Source organism: Danio rerio, chromosome 4 (assembly GCF_052040795.2).
Source record: "Danio rerio strain M-AB ecotype USA chromosome 4, GRCz13ab, whole genome shotgun sequence".
NCBI lineage: Eukaryota > Metazoa > Chordata > Actinopteri > Cypriniformes > Danionidae > Danio > Danio rerio.
Window position 1 is genome coordinate 56,395,001 of NC_141024.2, and position 20,000 is coordinate 56,415,000.

The 20,000-nt window shown below is 41.8% G+C and overlaps 2 protein-coding genes, 1 long non-coding RNA gene and 14 other non-coding genes across 20 annotated transcripts in view; all 17 read left to right on the top strand.

Moving 5' to 3' along the window:
• LOC796311 (zinc finger MYM-type protein 1) overlaps window positions 1-20,000 on the top strand; it is an 854,498-nt gene that overhangs the window by 302,432 nt on the left and 532,066 nt on the right. The window lies entirely within an intron of this gene.
• wu:fe14d05 overlaps window positions 1-20,000 on the top strand; it is a 312,007-nt gene that overhangs the window by 147,675 nt on the left and 144,332 nt on the right. The gene's annotated exons all lie outside the window — the stretch shown is intronic.
• LOC147844971 (zinc finger MYM-type protein 1-like) overlaps window positions 1-20,000 on the top strand; it is a 108,351-nt gene that overhangs the window by 54,375 nt on the left and 33,976 nt on the right. The window lies entirely within an intron of this gene.
• Window positions 562-633, top strand: trnaq-cug (transfer RNA glutamine (anticodon CUG)). The gene has a single exon. It is a non-coding gene; the product is annotated as a tRNA-Gln (tRNA).
• trnai-aau (transfer RNA isoleucine (anticodon AAU)) lies at window positions 736-809 on the top strand. Its single transcript has one exon. It is a non-coding gene; the product is annotated as a tRNA-Ile (tRNA).
• trnaq-cug (transfer RNA glutamine (anticodon CUG)) lies at window positions 1,765-1,836 on the top strand. The gene has a single exon. It is a non-coding gene; the product is annotated as a tRNA-Gln (tRNA).
• On the top strand, window positions 2,971-3,042 carry trnaq-cug (transfer RNA glutamine (anticodon CUG)). Its single transcript has one exon. It is a non-coding gene; the product is annotated as a tRNA-Gln (tRNA).
• trnai-aau (transfer RNA isoleucine (anticodon AAU)) lies at window positions 3,145-3,218 on the top strand. The gene has a single exon. It is a non-coding gene; the product is annotated as a tRNA-Ile (tRNA).
• trnaq-cug (transfer RNA glutamine (anticodon CUG)) lies at window positions 4,173-4,244 on the top strand. Its single transcript has one exon. It is a non-coding gene; the product is annotated as a tRNA-Gln (tRNA).
• On the top strand, window positions 4,347-4,420 carry trnai-aau (transfer RNA isoleucine (anticodon AAU)). Its single transcript has one exon. It is a non-coding gene; the product is annotated as a tRNA-Ile (tRNA).
• Window positions 5,553-5,626, top strand: trnai-aau (transfer RNA isoleucine (anticodon AAU)). The gene has a single exon. It is a non-coding gene; the product is annotated as a tRNA-Ile (tRNA).
• On the top strand, window positions 6,582-6,653 carry trnaq-cug (transfer RNA glutamine (anticodon CUG)). Its single transcript has one exon. It is a non-coding gene; the product is annotated as a tRNA-Gln (tRNA).
• On the top strand, window positions 6,756-6,829 carry trnai-aau (transfer RNA isoleucine (anticodon AAU)). Its single transcript has one exon. It is a non-coding gene; the product is annotated as a tRNA-Ile (tRNA).
• On the top strand, window positions 7,780-7,851 carry trnaq-cug (transfer RNA glutamine (anticodon CUG)). Its single transcript has one exon. It is a non-coding gene; the product is annotated as a tRNA-Gln (tRNA).
• trnaq-cug (transfer RNA glutamine (anticodon CUG)) lies at window positions 8,981-9,052 on the top strand. The gene has a single exon. It is a non-coding gene; the product is annotated as a tRNA-Gln (tRNA).
• trnai-aau (transfer RNA isoleucine (anticodon AAU)) lies at window positions 9,155-9,228 on the top strand. The gene has a single exon. It is a non-coding gene; the product is annotated as a tRNA-Ile (tRNA).
• trnaq-cug (transfer RNA glutamine (anticodon CUG)) lies at window positions 10,163-10,234 on the top strand. Its single transcript has one exon. It is a non-coding gene; the product is annotated as a tRNA-Gln (tRNA).

Below are 20,000 nucleotides of genomic sequence, written 5' to 3' on the forward strand. Positions count from 1 at the left end.
AACTGTGACTTGATAGGGCTTCTGAAGGGTTGCAATGATATGTACTACACAGAAACCGGCAAAGCTGACGTAAGTAGTTTCGCTTTAAACCCTCAAGGTGCCACCAGCTTTGCAATAAAAGCCAATGTAAAAAGGCATGAAAACAGAGGTGGAGAATGCAGTCATTGTTCCCGCTACCTCTCCCATGCAAAGCAAGCGCTTAACCATGAGCTAATTCCCCTCAAAGCAATCAATAATTGGCGATTTTCGACGTGGTCAAAATAGAAAAAAAAGATCACATTTGCTCTGTGGTGGCCTCTTTGCCCTGCCTGCCGTTTAGTCGTCAAAATGCCTGGAATAGTGCGCTTTTCTTTTGAAGGCCCTACCTGGTCCTGCTCCAGTAAACGTGTGAGGAGCCCTGCATGCCGAATGACGAGTTACTCAGAAATCAATGCACATTGGCACTGCCTTGTATTGACATTCTGCTACTTTCTGGCAAGGCCGTTTTCTTTTTTTTTTTTTTTTTTTTTTTTTTTACATTATTTTCTCTTTGGCCCGGGCAGCACCAAGCAGAAGACTTGAGGTTCCATGGTGTAATGGTTAGCACTCTGGACTCTGAATCCAGCGATCCGAGTTCAAATTTCGGTGGGACCTTGTTTTTTTACCAGCACCGCACAAAAAAAGCTGGAATAGCATTCTTATCTCTTGAAGAAAATGACAGTTACTCTGAGCTTTTTAGCAAACATGGCAGAAAGTGGCCGGTTAGCTCAGCTGGTTAGAGCGTGGTGCTAATAACGCCAAGGTCGCGGGTTCGATCCCCATACTGGCCAAACTTTTACCCTTTAAGGCCTCAGAGGCATTTCAGGATTCTGCTTAGTCTCACAGACACGAATTCTGCAGGATTCTTGTGAAAAGGCAGCCGAAATTGCTCAGTTGGGAGAGCGTTAAACTGAAGATTTTAAGGTCCCTGGTTCGATTCTGGGTTTCGGCAAAACAGTGATGTTGTTCTATTTTGTGCACAAGGGTCAGGTGACTGAAAGTCACCCAAAAAGCCTAGCTGCTTCACCCTTAAGTCCATCTGCTTCCACTTGACCAAAACACTATCTTCCTCCCAGATGGTCACGTTGCTTCTGGCGATGATTCCAATGGCCTGATCGACAGCACTCTATAATGCTATGTATTTAGCGCTTTGATGTCCCACTGCGGACACGCTGCTGAATAAAAGAAAACTGTGACTTGATAGGGCTTCTGAAGGGTTGCAATGATATGTACTGCACAGAAACCGGCAAAGCTGACGTAAGTATTTTCGCTTTAAACCCTCAAGGTGCCACCAGCTTTGCAATAAAAGCCAATGTAAAAAGGCATGAAAACAGAGGTGGAGAATGCAGTCATTGTTCCCGCTACCTCTCCCATGCAAAGCGAGCGCTTAACCATGAGCTAATTCCCCTCAAAGCAATCAATAATTGGCGATTTTCGACGTGGTCAAAATAGAAAAAAAAGATCACATTTGCTCTGTGGTGGCCTCTTTGCCCTGCCTGCCGTTTAGTCATCAAAATGCCTGGAATAGTGTGCTTTTCTTTTGAAGGCCCTACCTGGTCCTGCTCCAGTAAACGTGTGAGGAGCCCTGCATGCCGAATGACGAGTTACTCAGAAATTAATGCACATTGGCACTGCCTTGTATTGACATTCTGCTACTTTCTGGCAAGGCCGTTTTCTTTTTTTTTTTTTTTTTTGTTTTTACATTATTTTCTCTTTGGCCCGGGCAGCACCAAGGAGAAGACTTGAGGTTCCATGGTGTAATGGTTAGCACTCTGGACTCTGAATCCAGCGATCCGAGTTCAAATCTCGGTGGGACCATGTTTTTTTACCAGCACCGCACAAAAAAAGCTGGAATAGCATTCTAATCTCTTGAAGAAAATGACAGTTACTCTGAGCTTTTTAGCAAACTTGGCAGAAAGTGGCCGGTTAGCTCAGCTGGTTAGAGCGTGGTGCTAATAATGCCAAGGTCGCGGATTCGATCCCCGTACTGGCCAAACTTTTACCCTTTAAGGCCTCAGAGGCATTTCAGGATTCTGCTTAGTCTCACAGACACGAATTCTGCAGGATTCTTGTGAAAAGGCATCCGAAATTGCTCAGTTGGGAGAGCGTTAAACTGAAGATCTAAAGGTCCCTGGTTCGATTCTGGGTTTCGGCAAAACAGTGATGTTGTTCTATTTTGTGCACAAGGGTCAGGTGACTGAAAGTCACCCAAAAAGCCTAGCTGCTTCACCCTTAAGTCCACCTGCTTCCACTTGACCAAAACACTATCTTCCTCCCAGATGGTCACGTTGCTTCTGGCGATGATTCCAATGGCCTGATCGACAGCACTCTATAATGCTATGTATTTAGCGCTTTGATGTCCCACTGCGGACACGCTGCTGAATAAAAGAAAACTGTGACTTGATAGGGCTTCTGAAGGGTTGCAATGATATGTACTGCACAGAAACCGGCAAAGCTGACGTAAGTAGTTTCGCTTTAAACCCTCAAGGTGCCACCAGCTTTGCAATAAAAGCCAATGTAAAAAGGCATGAAAACAGAGGTGGAGAATGCAGTCATTGTTCCCGCTACCTCTCCCATGCAAAGCGAGCGCTTAACCATGAGCTAATTCCCCTCAAAGCAATCAATAATTGACGATTTTCGACGTGGTCAAAATAGAAAAAAAAGATCACATTTGCTCTGTGGTGGCCTCTTTGCCCTGCCTGCCGTTTAGTCGTCAAAATGCCTGGAATAGTGCGCTTTTCTTTTGAAGGCCCTACCTGGTCCTGCTCCAGTAAACGTGTGAGGAGCCCTGCATGCCGAATGACGAGTTACTCAGAAATCAATGCACATTGGCACTGCCTTGTATTGACATTCTGCTACTTTCTGGAAAGGCCGTTTTCTTTTTTTTTTTTTTTTTTTTTTTTTTTACATTATTTTCTCTTTGGCCCGGGCAGCACCAAGCAGAAGACTTGAGGTTCCATGGTGTAATGGTTAGCACTCTGGACTCTGAATCCAGCGATCCGAGTTCAAATTTCGGTGGGACCTTGTTTTTTTACCAGCACCGCACAAAAAAAGCTGGAATAGCATTCTTATCTCTTGAAGAAAATGACAGTTACTCTGAGCTTTTTAGCAAACATGGCAGAAAGTGGCCGGTTAGCTCAGCTGGTTAGAGCGTGGTGCTAATAACGCCAAGGTCGCGGGTTCGATCCCCGTACTGGCCAAACTTTTACCCTTTAAGGCCTCAGAGGCATTTCAGGATTCTGCTTAGTCTCACAAACACGAATGCAGCAGGATACTTTGAAAAAGCAGGCCAAATAGCTTAGTTGGGAGAGCGTTGGACTGAAGAGCTGAAGGTCCCTGGTTCGATCCCGGGTTTCGCCAAAACAGTGGTGTTGTTCTATTTTGTGCACAAGGGCCAGGTGACTGAGTCACCCAAAAAGCCTAGCTGCTTCACCCATAAGTCCACCTGCTTCCACTTGACCAAAACGCTATCTTCCTCCCAGATAGTCACGTTGCTTCTGGCGATGATTCCAATGGCCTGATCGACAGCACTCTATAATGCTATGTATTTAGCGCTTTGATGTCCCACTGCTGACACGCTGCTGAATAAAAGAAAACTGTGACTTGATAGGGCTTCTGAAGGGTTGCAATGATATGTACTACACAGAAACCGGCAAAGCTGACGTAAGTAGTTTCGCTTTAAACCCTCAAGGTGCCAACAGCTTTGCAATAAAAGCCAATGTAAAAAGGCATGAAAACAGAGGTGGAGAATGCAGTCATTGTTCCCGCTACCTCTCCCATGCAAAGCGAGCGCTTAACCATGAGCTAATTCCCCTCAAAGCAATCAATAATTGGCGATTTTCGACGTGGTCAAAATAGAAAAAAAAAGATCACATTTGCTCTGTGGTGGCCTCTTTGCCCTGCCTGCCGTTTAGTCGTCAAAATGCCTGGAATAGTGCGCTTTTCTTTTGAAGGCCCTACCTGGTCCTGCTCCAGTAAACGTGTGAGGAGCCCTGCATGCCGAATGACGAGTTACTCAGAAATCAGTGCACATTGGCACTGCCTTGTATTGACATTCTGCTACTTTCTGGCAAGGCCGTTTTCTTTTTTTTTTTTTTTTTTTTTTTTTACATTATTTTCTCTTTGGCCCGGGCAGCACCAAGCAGAAGACTTGAGGTTCCATGGTGTAATGGTTAGCACTCTGGACTCTGAATCCAGCGATCCGAGTTCAAATCTCGGTGGGACCTTGTTTTTTTACCAGCACCGCACAAAAAAAGCTGGAATAGCATTCTTATCTCTTGAAGAAAATGACAGTTACTCTGAGCTTTTTAGCAAACATGGCAGAAAGTGGCCGGTTAGCTCAGCTGGTTAGAGCGTGGTGCTAATAACGCCAAGGTCGCGGGTTCGATCCCCATACTGGCCAAACTTTTACCCTTTAAGGCCTCAGAGGCATTTCAGGATTCTGCTTAGTCTCACAGACACGAATTCTGCAGGATTCTTGTGAAAAGGCAGCCGAAATTGCTCAGTTGGGAGAGCGTTAAACTGAAGATTTTAAGGTCCCTGGTTCGTTTCTGGGTTTCGGCAAAACAGTGATGTTGTTCTATTTTGTGCACAAGGGTCAGGTGACTGAAAGTCACCCAAAAAGCCTAGCTGCTTCACCCTTAAGTCCATCTGCTTCCACTTGACCAAAACACTATCTTCCTCCCAGATGGTCACGTTGCTTCTGGCGATGATTCCAATGGCCTGATCGACAGCACTCTATAATGCTATGTATTTAGCGCTTTGATGTCCCACTGCGGACACGCTGCTGAATAAAAGAAAACTGTGACTTGATAGGGCTTCTGAAGGGTTGCAATGATATGTACTGCACAGAAACCGGCAAAGCTGACGTAAGTAGTTTCGCTTTAAACCCTCAAGGTGCCACCAGCTTTGCAATAAAAGCCAATGTAAAAAGGCATGAAAACAGAGGTGGAGAATGCAGTCATTGTTCCCGCTACCTCTCCCATGCAAAGCGAGCGCTTAACCATGAGCTAATTCCCCTCAAAGCAATCAATAATTGGCGATTTTCGACGTGGTCAAAATAGAAAAAAAAGATCACATTTGCTCTGTGGTGGCCTCTTTGCCCTGCCTGCCGTTTAGTCGTCAAAATGCCTGGAATAGTGCGCTTTTCTTTTGAAGGCCCTACCTGGTCCTGCTCCAGTAAACGTGTGAGGAGCCCTGCATGCCGAATGACGAGTTACTCAGAAATCAATGCACATTGGCACTGCCTTGTATTGACATTCTGCTACTTTCTGGCAAGGCCGTTTTCTTTTTTTTTTTCTTTTTTTTTTTTTTTACATTATTTTCTCTTTGGCCCGGGCAGCACCAAGCAGAAGACTTGAGGTTCCATGGTGTAATGGTTAGCACTCTGGACTCTGAATCCAGCGATCCAAGTTCAAATTTCGGTGGGACCTTGTTTTTTTACCAGCACCGCACAAAAAAAGCTGGAATAGCATTCTTATCTCTTGAAGAAAATGACAGTTACTCTGAGATTTTTAGCAAACATGGCAGAAAGTGGCCGGTTAGCTCAGCTGGTTAGAGCGTGGTGCTAATAACGCCAAGGTCGCGGGTTCGATCCCCATACTGGCCAAACTTTTACCCTTTAAGGCCTCAGAGGCATTTCAGGATTCTGCTTAGTCTCACAGACACGAATTCTGCAGGATTCTTGTGAAAAGGCAGCCGAAATTGCTCAGTTGGGAGAGCGTTAAACTGAAGATTTTAAGGTCCCTGGTTCGATTCTGGGTTTCGGCAAAACAGTGATGTTGTTCTATTTTGTGCACAAGGGTCAGGTGACTGAAAGTCACCCAAAAAGCCTAGCTGCTTCACCCTTAAGTCCATCTGCTTCCACTTGACCAAAACACTATCTTCCTCCCAGATGGTCACGTTGCTTCTGGCGATGATTCCAATGGCCTGATCGACAGCACTCTATAATGCTATGTATTTAGCGCTTTGATGTCCCATTGCTGACACGCTGCTGAATAAAAGAAAACTGTGACTTGATAGGGCTTCTAAAGGGTTGCAATGATATGTACTACACAGAAACCGGCAAAGCTGACGTAAGTAGTTTCGCTTTAAACCCTCAAGGTGCCACCAGCTTTGCAATAAAAGCCAATGTAAAAAGGCATGAAAACAGAGGTGGAGAATGCAGTCATTGTTCCCGCTACCTCTCCCATGCAAAGCGAGCGCTTAACCATGAGCTAATTCCCCTCAAAGCAATCAATAATTGGCGATTTTCGACGTGGTCAAAATAGAAAAAAAAGATCACATTTGCTCTGTGGTGGCCTCTTTGCCCTGCCTGCCGTTTAGTCGTCAAAATGCCTGGAATAGTGCGCTTTTCTTTTGAAGGCCCTACCTGGTCCTGCTCCAGTAAACGTGTGAGGAGCCCTGCATGCCGAATGACGAGTTACTCAGAAATCAATGCACATTGGCACTGCCTTGTATTGACATTCTGCTACTTTCTGGCAAGGCCGTTTTCTTTTTTTTTTTTGTTTTTGTTTTTACATTATTTTCTCTTTGGCCCGGGCAGCACCAAGCAGAAGACTTGAGGTTCCATGGTGTAATGGTTAGCACTCTGGACTCTGAATCCAGCGATCCGAGTTCAAATCTCGGTGGGACCTTGTTTTTTTACCAGCACCGCACAAAAAAAGCTGGAATAGCATTCTTATCTCTTGAAGAAAATGACAGTTACTCTGAGCTTTTTAGCAAACATGGCAGAAAGTGGCCGGTTAGCTCAGCTGGTTAGAGCGTGGTGCTAATAACGCCAAGGTCGCGGGTTCGATCCCCGTACTGGCCAAACTTTTACCCTTTAAGGCCTCAGAGGCATTTCAGGATTCTGCTTAGTCTCACAGACACGAATGCAGCAGGATACTTTGAAAAAGCAGGCCAAATAGCTTAGTTGGGAGAGCGTTGGACTGAAGAGCTGAAGATCCCTGGTTCGATCCCGGGTTTCGCCAAAACAGTGGTGTTGTTCTATTTTGTGCACAAGGGCCAGGTGACTGAGTCACCCAAAAAGCCTAGCTGCTTCACCCATAAGTCCACCTGCTTCCACTTGACCAAAACGCTATCTTCCTCCCAGATAGTCACATTGCTTCTGGCGATGATTCCAATGGCCTGATCGACAGCACTCTATAATGCTATGTATTTAGCGCTTTGATGTCCCACTGCGGACACGCTGCTGAATAAAAGAAAACTGTGACTTGATAGGGCTTCTGAAGGGTTGCAATGATATGTACTACACAGAAACCGGCAAAGCTGACGTAAGTAGTTTCGCTTTAAACCCTCAAGGTGCCACCAGCTTTGCAATAAAAGCCAATGTAAAAAGGCATGAAAACAGAGGTGGAGAATGCAGTCATTGTTCCCGCTACTTCTCCCATGCAAAGCGAGCGCTTAACCATGAGCTAATTCCCCTCAAAGCAATCAATAATTGGCGATTTTCGACGTGGTCAAAATAGAAAAAAAAGATCACATTTGCTCTGTGGTGGCCTCTTTGCCCTGCCTGCCGTTTAGTTGTCAAAATGCCTGGAATAGTGCGCTTTTCTTTTGAAGGCCCTACCTAGTCCTGCTCCAGTAAACGTGTGAGGAGCCCTGCATGCCGAATGACGAGTTACTCAGAAATCAATGCACATTGGCACTGCCTTGTATTGACATTCTGCTACTTTCTGGCAAGGCCGTTTTCTTTTTTTTTTTTTTTGTTTTTTACATTATTTTCTCTTTGGCCCGGGCAGCACCAAGCAGAAGACTTGAGGTTCCATGGTGTAATGGTTAGCACTCTGGACTCTGAATCCAGCGATCCGAGTTCAAATCTCGCTGGGACCTTGTTTTTTTTACCAGCACCGCACAAAAAAAGCTGGAATAGCATTCTTATCTCTTGAAGAAAATGACAGTTACTCTGAGCTTTTCAGCAAACATGGCAGAAAGTGGCTGGTTAGCTCAGCTGGTTAGAGTGTGGTAATAACGCCAAGGTCGCGGGTTCGATCCCCGTACTGGCCAAACTTTTACCCTTTAAGGCCTCAGAGGCATTTCAGGATTCTGCTTAGTCTCACAGACATGAATGCTGCAGGATTCTTGTGAAAAGGCAGCTGAAATTGCTCAGTTGGGAGAGCGTTAAACTGAAGATCTAAAGGTCCATGGTTCGATCCTGGGTTTCGGCAAAACAGTGATGTTGTTCTATTTTGTGCACAAGGGTCAGGTGACTGAAAGTCACCCAAAAAGCCTAGCTGCTTCACCCTTAAGTCCATCTGCTTCCACTTGACCAAAACACTATCTTCCTCCCAGATGGTCAGGTTGCTTCTGGCGATGATTCCAATGGCCTGATCGACAGCACTCTATAATGCTATGTATTTAGCGCTTTGATGTCCCACTGCGGACACGCTGCTGAATAAAAGAAAACTGTGACTTGATAGGGCTTCTGAAGGGTTGCAATGATATGTACTACACAGAAACCGGCAAAGCTGACGTAAGTAGTTTCGCTTTAAACCCTCAAGGTGCCACCAGCTTTGCAATAAAAGCCAATGTAAAAAGGCATGAAAACAGAGGTGGAGAATGCAGTCATTGTTCCCGCTACCTCTCCCATGCAAAGCGAGCGCTTAACCATGAGCTAATTCCCCTCAAAGCAATCAATAATTGGCGATTTTCGACGTGGTCAAAATAGAAAAAAAAGATCACATTTGCTCTGTGGTGGCCTCTTTGCCCTGCCTGCCGTTTAGTCGTCAAAATGCCTGGAATAGTGCGCTTTTCTTTTGAAGGCCCTACCTAGTCCTGCTCCAGTAAACGTGTGAGGAGCCCTGCATGCCGAATGACGAGTTACTCAGAAATCAATGCACATTGGCACTGCCTTGTATTGACATTCTGCTACTTTCTGGCAAGGCCGTTTTCTTTTTTTTTTTTGTTTTTGTTTTTACATTATTTTCTCTTTGGCCCGGGCAGCACCAAGCAGAAGACTTGAGGTTCCATGGTGTAATGGTTAGCACTCTGGACTCTGAATCCAGCGATCCGAGTTCAAATCTCGGTGGGACCTTGTTTTTTTACCAGCACCGCACAAAAAAAGCTGGAATAGCATTCTTATCTCTTGAAGAAAATGACAGTTACTCTGAGCTTTTTAGCAAACATGGCAGAAAGTGGCCGGTTAGCTCAGCTGGTTAGAGCGTGGTGCTAATAACGCCAAGGTCGCGGGTTCGATCCCCGTACTGGCCAAACTTTTACCCTTTAAGGCCTCAGAGGCATTTCAGGATTCTGCTTAGTCTCACAGACACGAATGCAGCAGGATACTTTGAAAAAGCAGGCCAAATAGCTTAGTTGGGAGAGCGTTGGACTGAAGAGCTGAAGGTCCCTGGTTCGATCCCGGGTTTCGCCAAAACAGTGGTGTTGTTCTATTTTGTGCACAAGGGCCAGGTGACTGAGTCACCCAAAAAGCCTAGCTGCTTCACCCATAAGTCCACCTGCTTCCACTTGACCAAAACGCTATCTTCCTCCCAGATAGTCACATTGCTTCTGGCGATGATTCCAATGGCCTGATCGACAGCACTCTATAATGCTATGTATTTAGCGCTTTGATGTCCCACTGCGGACACGCTGCTGAATAAAAGAAAACTGTGACTTGATAGGGCTTCTGAAGGGTTGCAATGATATGTACTACACAGAAACCGGCAAAGCTGACGTAAGTAGTTTCGCTTGAAACCCTCAAGGTGCCACCAGCTTTGCAATAAAAGCCAATGTAAAAAGGCATGAAAACAGAGGTGGAGAATGCAGTCATTGTTCCCGCTACTTCTCCCATGCAAAGCGAGCGCTTAACCATGAGCTAATTCCCCTCAAAGCAATCAATAATTGGCGATTTTCGACGTGGTCAAAATAGAAAAAAAAGATCACATTTGCTCTGTGGTGGCCTCTTTGCCCTGCCTGCCGTTTAGTTGTCAAAATGCCTGGAATAGTGCGCTTTTCTTTTGAAGGCCCTACCTAGTCCTGCTCCAGTAAACGTGTGAGGAGCCCTGCATGCCGAATGACGAGTTACTCAGAAATCAATGCACATTGGCACTGCCTTGTATTGACATTCTGCTACTTTCTGGCAAGGCCGTTTTGTTTTTCACATTATTTTCTCTTTAGCCCGAGTAGCACCAAGTAGAAGACTTGAGGTTCCATGGTGTAATGGTTAGCACTCTGGACTCTGAATCCAGCGATCCGAGTTCAAATCTCGGTGGGACCTTGTTTTTTTACCAGCACCGCACAAAAAAAGCTGGAATAGCATTCTTATATCTTGAAGAAAATGACAGTTACTCTGAGCTTTTGAGCAAACATGGCAGAAAGTGGCCGGTTAGCTCAGCTGGTTAGAGCGAAGTGCTAATAACGCCAAGGGCGCGGGTTCGATCTCCGTACTGGCCAAACTTTTACCCTTTAAGGCCTCAGAGGCATTTCAGGATTCTGCTTAGTCTCACAGACATGAATGCTGCAGGATACTTGTGAAAAGGCAGTCGAAACAGCTCAGTTGGGAGAGCGTTAGACTGAAGATCTAAAGGTCCCTGGTTCGATCCCGGGGTTGTAAAACAGTGCTGTTGTTCTATTTTGTGCACAAGGGGCAGGTGACTGAAGGCCCTACCTGGTCCTGCTCCAGTAAACGTGTGAGGAGCCCTGCATGCCGAATGACGAGTTACTCAGAAATCAATGCACATTGCCACCGCCTTGTATTGACATTCTGCTACTTTCTGGCAAGGCCGTTTTATAATTTTTTTTTTTTTTATATTTTTTTTCTTTAGCCTGGGCAGCACCAACTGGAAGACTTTTATTAAGCTTGGCAGTAAGTGGCCAGTTAGCTCATACTGCCACCTGTAAGTCGTGGTTATTCTTGGTCACACCGGCCAATCACTTTGTGAGCTGGAACCAAGATTCACCCTATTCTTGGTTAAGGCAGCCAATCGTGTTCTGAGTTACAATGAACGCTATGGCCAATCAGAGCCCTTATACCATCCATGATTTGTACTGTAATAAAAGATTTCGTTGCGGATTAATTCGGAAACCAATTGCAAAGTAAGTATTTTTTTAACAAGGTGGTTTAAATGAATAACCATTACAGTAACGTTAATTACTACAACATAATTATTATATGATTGTTATAGATGTTTTATAACGTTATTTGGTAAGATTAATGTTAGCCGACCAAGCAAACTGTACAGTTTTACTACAAACATTTTAATGCAGTTTTTAATTAATTAATATGGATCATGCATGATTGCATCACTAATAATAAACCAACAATATAAGGGTCACACATCAATCCATTACAAATAATAATGTTATTATTATTAATGATGGATTAAATTGTGACCCTTATATTATTGGTTTATTATTAGTGATGCAATCATGCGTGATCCATATTGTTTTATGCTTTATGATTAGTGATGTATTATGCGTGAGCATTATTAGATTAGTTTATGATTAGTGATGTAGTGATATGTGAGCGTCATTATACTATTTGTTTATAATTAATGACTGATGAATTGAGCCTTATATTTATTATTAGTGAAGTGATTCATTAATGTGTGAGAATAATGCATGGGCATTATTGTAACTATGGTAGTAAATGACAATATAAAGTGAAGTAATGTATAATAACTGCATTAAAATGTTTGTAGTAAAACTGTACAGTGTGCTTGGTCGGCTAACATTAATCTTAACAAACAACGTCATATAACATCTATAACAATCATATAATAATTGTGTTGTTGTAATTAATGTTACTGTAATGGTTATTCATTTAAACAAACTTGTTATAAAAATACTTACTTTGTAATTGTTGTCCGAATTAATCCACAACGAAATCTGTTAATACAGTACAAATCATGAATGTTATAAGGGCTCTGATTGGCCATAGCGTTCATTGTAACTTGGAACATGATTGGCTGCCGTAACCAAGAATAGGGTGAATCTTGGTTCCAGCTCGGGACAAGATTGGCCAGCGTAACCAAGAATTTAAAAAAATCTTGGTTCTAACTCGGACCGTGATTGGCCGGTGTAACCAAGAATAACCACGAATTACAAGTGGCAGTATGCGCCACTGGCCCAGTCTGCGTCAGCAGTGCTCATTAGCATGCTGCTTGGAAAGAGGACACGGCTCGGTCAACATGCAGTTCCTTCAATGCTTGCTGTGCTTTCTTGTCATGGCAAGTTGTGGTGTCGATAGGATGCTCTAACACAGAGCATGTGACAGTCCCTCCCAAGAAGAACTGTGATCCAGGCTCTGAGACTTTCTCTTCTCCAGGAGGAGGTTGCAAATGTTATTAAAGAGTTATTTTTGTCAGAGCAGCTGCAGCACACCTGGGTGGAAGCCCACAGCTAGGCTTGATGGTCCAGCCTGGTGGTCTAGTAATTAGGATTCGGCGCTCTCACCGCCGTGGCCCGAGTTCGATTCCTGGTCAGGGAACTTCCTTTTCACCTCCATGGTGAACTTCGAGCAGTGGTGCCGATGATATCTTCGCAAAGGCAAGAAAGCGGCTCTGAGCACAAAATACATCCTTTGAGCTGGAATCGAACCTGCGACCTAAGAATTGGTCCTACAGTCCTACACTCTACCAACTGAGCTATCGAAGTCTTACATAGCAGTTCCACAACCACACCCTATAAGGTAGCTGCAGTCCGACCGCTGGCCAAAAAGGACAGGAGCAAAAGTACTTAAGCCTTCCCATACCGGGAGTCGAACCCGGGTCACCTGGGTGAAAATCAGGAATCCTGACTGCTAGACCATATGGAAATTGCCACTTTTAAAACCCAGTCTTGGCACAAACTCCAGTTCTTTCTGATCGCTGGCACGTCCCTGCTCCGCTTGAACAAGTGCCACTCATACACTTACGCATTCTCTCATACACAGTTTCTTGGTTTCCACAACCGAGAAACTTCTGATCCATAGTCATAAGCGCTATCCTTTGTGCCACTCTGTCCAGCACTTTGTTAGCACATTGCTTGAAGCAAGGACAAGGCTCTGTCAACCCGGAGTTCCTTCACCACACATTCTGCTTTGTTTTTTTATGGCAAGAGGTTGTGTGGATGGGATGTTCTTACAGGATTCCTGACAGTCCCTCCATGGAAGACCTGAGATCCAGGGTCGGAGACTCTCTCCTCTCCAAGAGGAAGTTAAAAGTATTTTGTGTCTCTGTGTCAGAGCACTTTTTATGGTTGCTGCAGCTCAGAGACCTACAAGTGGAGGAGATTACACTGCAAGTTGGCTGGATGACCTCTAAGGGGTCGGCAGTTATGCCACACGTAGGCTGGGTTTGCAATTGATGTAGCTGTAGTAGACATTCATAAAAATAAATAAAAATAAAACTGCTTACTCTGAGGTTGTGTTTAGGGTTGGGGTAGGTGTAAAATTGAATAAAACATAGCGGGTTACTGTGAGGTTGGGCCTAGGGCTGGGGTAGGTGTGATTTTAATAAACTGCAATAGGTTGTATTCTGTGCCATGTACAAGACATTGAATCAATGAAACCCACATGGAGGTTTGTTACTGTGAGGTTGGGTTAAGAGTTGTGGTAGGTTGTGTTGTAAAATAGCAATCAGTTTTTTATTATTATTGTCTCTTTTTCTTTTAATCAAACAATTATTTGTATTGGTCATGTAAGGGTCATATATTAACTGAACTTCTAATGTTGTGGGTGAGTGCTGTGCATACTAATTAGCATTTTTGCAGAAGTAGATACATGCGGGTCCAAAATTAAATTCAGCTCTGCAGAAACTTCCTGTCTGTAGAGAGGTGTTAAAACTGAACACAAAACATAGAAAGATGTATACTTTGTTGTTGGGCAGAGAATTCGTAGAAAAAGAGGAAGTATGTCGAAGGTGTGGCCAATGGAGGACTGAACAATGACTGACAAGTGACGTTACACCAAAACTCCACCTGTTAAGATCAGTTGTGTATATATGCTGAAGTCAGGAAATGTATGTTTGTTGCGAACCTCTTGAATGTAATTCTTGTATTGCATTGGGGTAATGTAACCCAGAGCTCTGTCATCGAATTATTCATTTGTATCCAATAAATTGTTACGATTTTTGACATTGAAGAAAAACCTCTCCAGACCTTTTCTCTTGAACACGCATGGAATAGAGATAGAAATTCCAACAATATGTTAAAATATATTTGAAAAATATTATATACATAGAGAGAGAGAAAGACAGAGACATTAATCCGATGAGATAGAAACTAGAAAAATAGTTGCACTTGTAACACTTTGAGGAAGTGACACTTTAAGGAACTGAGATTTGATGTGAGAGGACAAGATTGAGTTTAGGTGCAAAAACTAAATAGAACAATAATATTAGTAATAATAATGATTAAAAAAAAATAAAAAATTGTTATGGCTTACACTGGCTGTTTTCATCTATGAAAGTCAGCTGCATAAGACTATCTAAGCCATCATCTAGGGTCAAAGAAAAATCATGGACACTTAGTGGATGTGGATGAACAAGATGAAGTGAGTTTAATTTTTCTAAATTTAAAAAGGATAAACACCAAGAAAGAAATCGATAATTAAACATTGCATTTCAGATATAAAAATATATATTAAACAAACATGAGGGGTCAAGGCCTAATATGAACCCTGAGATATAGCAATAATGTTGAACAATTTTGTCACATGGTAGGCCATGTCATAATTTGTGTTTTATGAATAATAACCCAACTGTGTCTTGTTTTTTAGTCTCCACCATCATAGTGCCCTACAGCTTTGCCTGCAGACTAAGCAGACCATAGTGCTGAGTGGATGGGAGTGAAGATGCCAAACTTTACTTAAAACTATTATTAAAGGTTAAATTGATTTTAAACTTAATAAAACCTGTCTCATTGGTTAGACTCTAGAATGTGGTCTCAGTGGCTCACATGGTTCTTGAGTGCATGTTTCCCTAACATCAGAGATACCAAGTTCTGAAGGAAATCTGAGAAGGAGGTGGCAGTGGAGAAGAGCAGTAACTGGTCTCCATGAGACATTATTCCAAAGACGGGTAAGACTCTCGTTGGCCACCGGGAGCGACCTGAGCCAGGAATTTTGTCGCGGAAGACTAGGCACCTGTACAGGTAGGCAGGTGTTGAGTGAGATGGTTGTGGAGCGGAGCAGTGATGCTTGAAAGGCCTAGAGCATCTGAGTATGGAGGGGCACTGTGAAAGATCAGTGGTCTGCCTCAGAAATGTGGGCTCCTCCAAACCAGACCACAGCAAACTGCTAAATATGTCTGGAGATCAGACACTCAGAAAAAGGAACTTGTGGGTAAAGTAAGAGGCAGGGTGCTGTCAAGAACCATTTGAGACCATATGATGACTGGTAATATGAAAGAGACAGAATTTATTAAGGTTTTGTTATGAAAATAATAACTAAGAAAAAGACTTAAAGGAAAATATACAATGAATCTCTAAATGTATAATGTTGAAATGATATTTAACTATTTTTGCAAATTTTCATAGGTTTACTGATACAGGGCATGAACAGGATATAGGAGGAAGTACAATGTATAGTGGTGACTAAAGAAGAAGAAACAACTATTGGTAACTGGAAGTCATTTGAATTATACATTTTGATGGAATTGATTATTTAAGTAAAGATTTACTAAAAGCAAAATATTATGTTGAATCATCTAAATTAAGATGGGATATTAAAAACTAGAAAAGGTTGGTATCAGAAAAAAAAATATTTATGCGTAAAGAAGAAATTTGAACATGAAAAATTGAACTCACGTGATTGGGTAAAAATTAACAGTTCTAATCTGATAAAAGAATTGAAACATAATAAGAGAGTTTAAGAAAACAGATTTTCTTTCACATATAACCATGTGAAGAAGTTTAATGATGAAGTCAAAATACAGCTGAAAGAAACGGATGAGGAAATGTAGTGATTTTTAGTTAGCTTATAAAAGTATATAAAAAGTGTATGGGCAACTAGTTGAACCGAAATGACGTAAATTATTTTTATTCTTTTATTTTAGACATATTATTTTTTTATCTTTTATGTGAAGACATTCTTTATGTTTTTTTATCTTTTAGTTTAAGAAATTTTTATGCTTTTTATCTTTTATTTTAAGACATTTGTATGTTTTTTTTCGTAATCTTTTATTTTAAGACATTTTAAGATTATTTTATTTTAAACACATCATTATGAATTTAACATTCTTTTATTTGAAGAGGATTTTAAGATTCTTTTATTTGAACACATTTTTAAAGATTATTTTAGTTTGAGCCATTGTTGTTTTTAAATCTTTCATTTAAAGACACTTTAAGATTTTTATTTTAAGCCATTGTGGTTTTTGAGCCTTTTATTTGAAGAGATTCTTAAGATTTTTATTTTATTTTAATCACATTGTTGTGTTTTTGATTTTCCCATTTTAAGACATTGAGAAAAAAAAAAGGAATCTAGTTTAAATATGTTTGAATTTTGGTTTTAATCATTTGGTGACGAGTTTGAGTTGTTAGTTTAATAACATTGTTACGATTAACTTCTGAATCTTTCATTTTAATAATTGTTGAGTTGAATCCTACTTTGAAGTTGTTGATTTTTCATCCTAAATCTCAATTGTAATTTTTGTGCTGTAATGAATTTAAAATGTTGAAATTCAGTTTGAACTATTCATGGAGATTATAATTTTGTATTAGTGAATTTCTAATTCCAATCACATGTGTTTTCACAGGTGTTGATCTTTGATCGTAGTTATACAGTGGGATTTTTAATTAGAGCATATCTTTATGGGTGTGGATTTCCTTTTAATCAGATTTTTATATTTTTATGTTGGAGTTTTTAAATTTTGTTTACATTTTTATTATTGTCATTCTTATTCTAATTTTGTTGGGGAAGAAGAAGAAAAAATTACCTTTATTGATAAAGTGTATAAGAATGTGACTTCAAGAGGGAAGAGACTGCACCACTGAAGAGGAGAACCAAGAGTGTAGAAATTATAAACTGAATCTAAAAAAGTTAAAGAAATTTAGTTGAAAGGGGTTATAGGCATCATCTAACATAATGAATGAGCACTATAATGTTAACGATTGTTTTGAATAAGAGGTAAAACAAAGATTTAGGCAAAGGCCTGCAGTAATGACAATGGGACATTTTTGTGGAGATTTGATTATCTGTTTTTGTTTTTCTCTGCTCCAGAGAGGAGCAGAAAAGGGGAATTGTTGGAGAAAAGGAATTTATTTTCATTACTTTTGTGTTTTTTTATTAGGAAAATGTTTAGACTAACAACAGATTAATCAATCTTTTCTATTGTATTATAAAACATCTTGACCAGACAAACTTCCTCTTTTTTACTGTGCTGCATACTTTTTAGAAGAACTGCTGACAAGTGGAAAAAGCAGAATAAGAATAAATTTAGGTTTGTTCCAGAAGTCTAGACATGTCACAAGTTGTCATGATGCTTGTAGAAGTGTGAAATATATTAAAGATGCACGGAAGTGTTCAGTTCTGGTATGCAGAGAAAGGTTGCAGAAAGAGGAAGTAATGTCCAGGGGTAACAAAGGGCCAAGGGACTGCAGAATGACTGATAAGTGACGTTAAACCAAAACTCCACCTGTTAAGGTCAGTTGTGTATATATGCTGGAGTCAGGAAATGGATGTTAGTTGCGAACATCTTGAATGTAATTCTTGTATTCCATTGGGGTAATAAAACCCAGAGCTCTGTCATCGAATTATTCATTTGTATCTAATAAATTACTAATATTTTTAGCATTGAAGAAAACCCTCTCCAGACCTTTTCTTATTGAACACGTATGGAATTGGCAAGATATTCCAACAGTAGAGCATGAGACTCTTAATTTCAGAGTCCTGGGTTCGAGCCCCACGTTGGGCGTTTCTGTTACTTTTCTCTCTCTCTCTCAGCAAACTTACATTAGGGTTCTTATAGCAGACCTTTTGAAACAAAGTTCCGCCTTTCTACCACTGTAGGTGACTTCTTACTCAGTCTCTGTGGCGCAATAGGTTAGCGCTTTCGGCTGTTAACTGAAAGGTTGGTGGTTCAACCCCACCCAGGGACGAATTAGGCATTTTGCTGCCTTGCAACTGCTAACACGTGCACTGGGCATATGTCCTGGGCCACATTCTGTCCAGCGTTACAAAATGAAATCAGGATTTAGCAGAAGATTGTCACGGGTAGGGAAGGTATTACAGAAAACGGTGTCTAGCTCTTAAACGAGCTTCAGCCGGCTAGGTCAGTCAGTAGAGCATGAGACTCTTATTCTCAGGGTCGTGGGTTCGAGCCCCACGTTGGGTGTTTCTGTTGCCTCTCTCTCAGCAAACTTTCATTAGGCTTCATATAGCAGACCTTTTGAAACAAAGTTCCGCCTTTCTACCACTGTAGGTGACTTTTTACTAAGTTTGTAAGGCGCAATCAGTTAGCGCGTTCAACTGTTAACTGAAAGGTTGGTGGTTCAAGCCCACCCAGGGGCGAATTAAGCATTTTGCTGCCTTGCAACTGCTAACACGTGCACTGGACATATATCCTGGGCCACATTCTGTCCAGCGTTACAAGATGAAATCAGGATTTAGCAGAAGGTTGAACGCCCAACGTTGGGCGTTTCTGTTACTTTCCACATTTTCACATTTTAGGTGCTTTATTGGCATGACAAATAACTGTACATTCATATTGCCAAAGCAGTGCAGCGTCGCTGCGTACAGACAAGACAGTGCAAAAAGGGCAGTAGTGCAAACAAATATGAACATAAAATATAATATAGAAATAAAGAAAAGAAATGTAAAAAAATAAAAATAGATTAATAAAAATAACAATATATCAGTAAAATTAAAAATATTAATAAAAATAAAAATAGATTAATGGTAATTTGTGAAACAGGATAAAGGTGGTGACAATAATATAAACAGTAAGTCCACAAGTAAAGAGTTCCTGTGTTGTGTGTTGGAGACAGTGGAGCGGATCATTGTGGGTTCCTCAGACGGTGGCAAGAGTGCACAAACTGAGCTGCTAACACACAGCAGCACACACACTCCCCCAGTAGGATGGGCAGTTTCTCACTGTTTGACAGGGACTCACAGTTTTTGTGTGTGTGTGTGAGTTTCGGGTAGAACTTCTCCCGGATCTCTGAGTATTTTGTGCACTCCGTAAGGAAGTGCAGTTCTGTTTCAATCGGCTGCTGAGGGCAGTGTGGGCACAGCCGCTCCTCCACCGGCAGCCATGTTTGTCTGTGCCGGCCCGTCTCTATAGCCAGCTGGTGTCCACTGAGTCTGTATCTGCTCAGGGTGTTCCTCAGACCTTTATCTGTCACTGTGTGAAGATAGTCTGCCAGAGTATATTGTCTCTTCAGGGCCAGATAACACTGCATTCTGCTCTGCAGTTGTGTTTGAGTGTCCCAGTGGTGTGTGTAGCTGTTCTTGATCTGGTTGTGATCTGAGTCAGTGGCAGGAGTGTGTTCAGCTCCTCAGGAGACGTCTCAGAGACCCTGAAGCTCTGGGCCAGCTGGGAGAGTGGGTCTGCTCTTCTGCTGAGTTCTCTGTCCTGCAGGGCTTTATAGTGGTATGACTCCGGGTCGCTGAGTTTTAAGTGCTTCCAGAATTTGACAGCTATGTCACGACTGGGTATCACAAAAACAAGGGAAAGATCCAAGTGCAGCAAAACACATTTTTTGCCAAACAATAAAGATCCCAAAAAAAATGACAAAGGGACAGGCAAGGTACCAAAATCGAGGAAAACATGAAGTGCAAAAATGAAGCTCAAAAGTGAATCAAACACAAACTAAACAGGTATCCAAAAACATAGTAAAGATACTATACAAAGTGAACAAACCAAACACAGTGAACCAGATCATGAATAAAGCACGACAAACCTAAACAGAACATTGAAAATCCAAAGGCAAACTAAACACAACATAACAAGGCTTATAAAAGACAGAACTAATTAGACAATGAGGGACAGCTGGAAACAAGGAGTGATCACATGACTAGGATACAAAACACAAAAACCAAAACAAAAACTGGTGCCCTTGAAAACCAC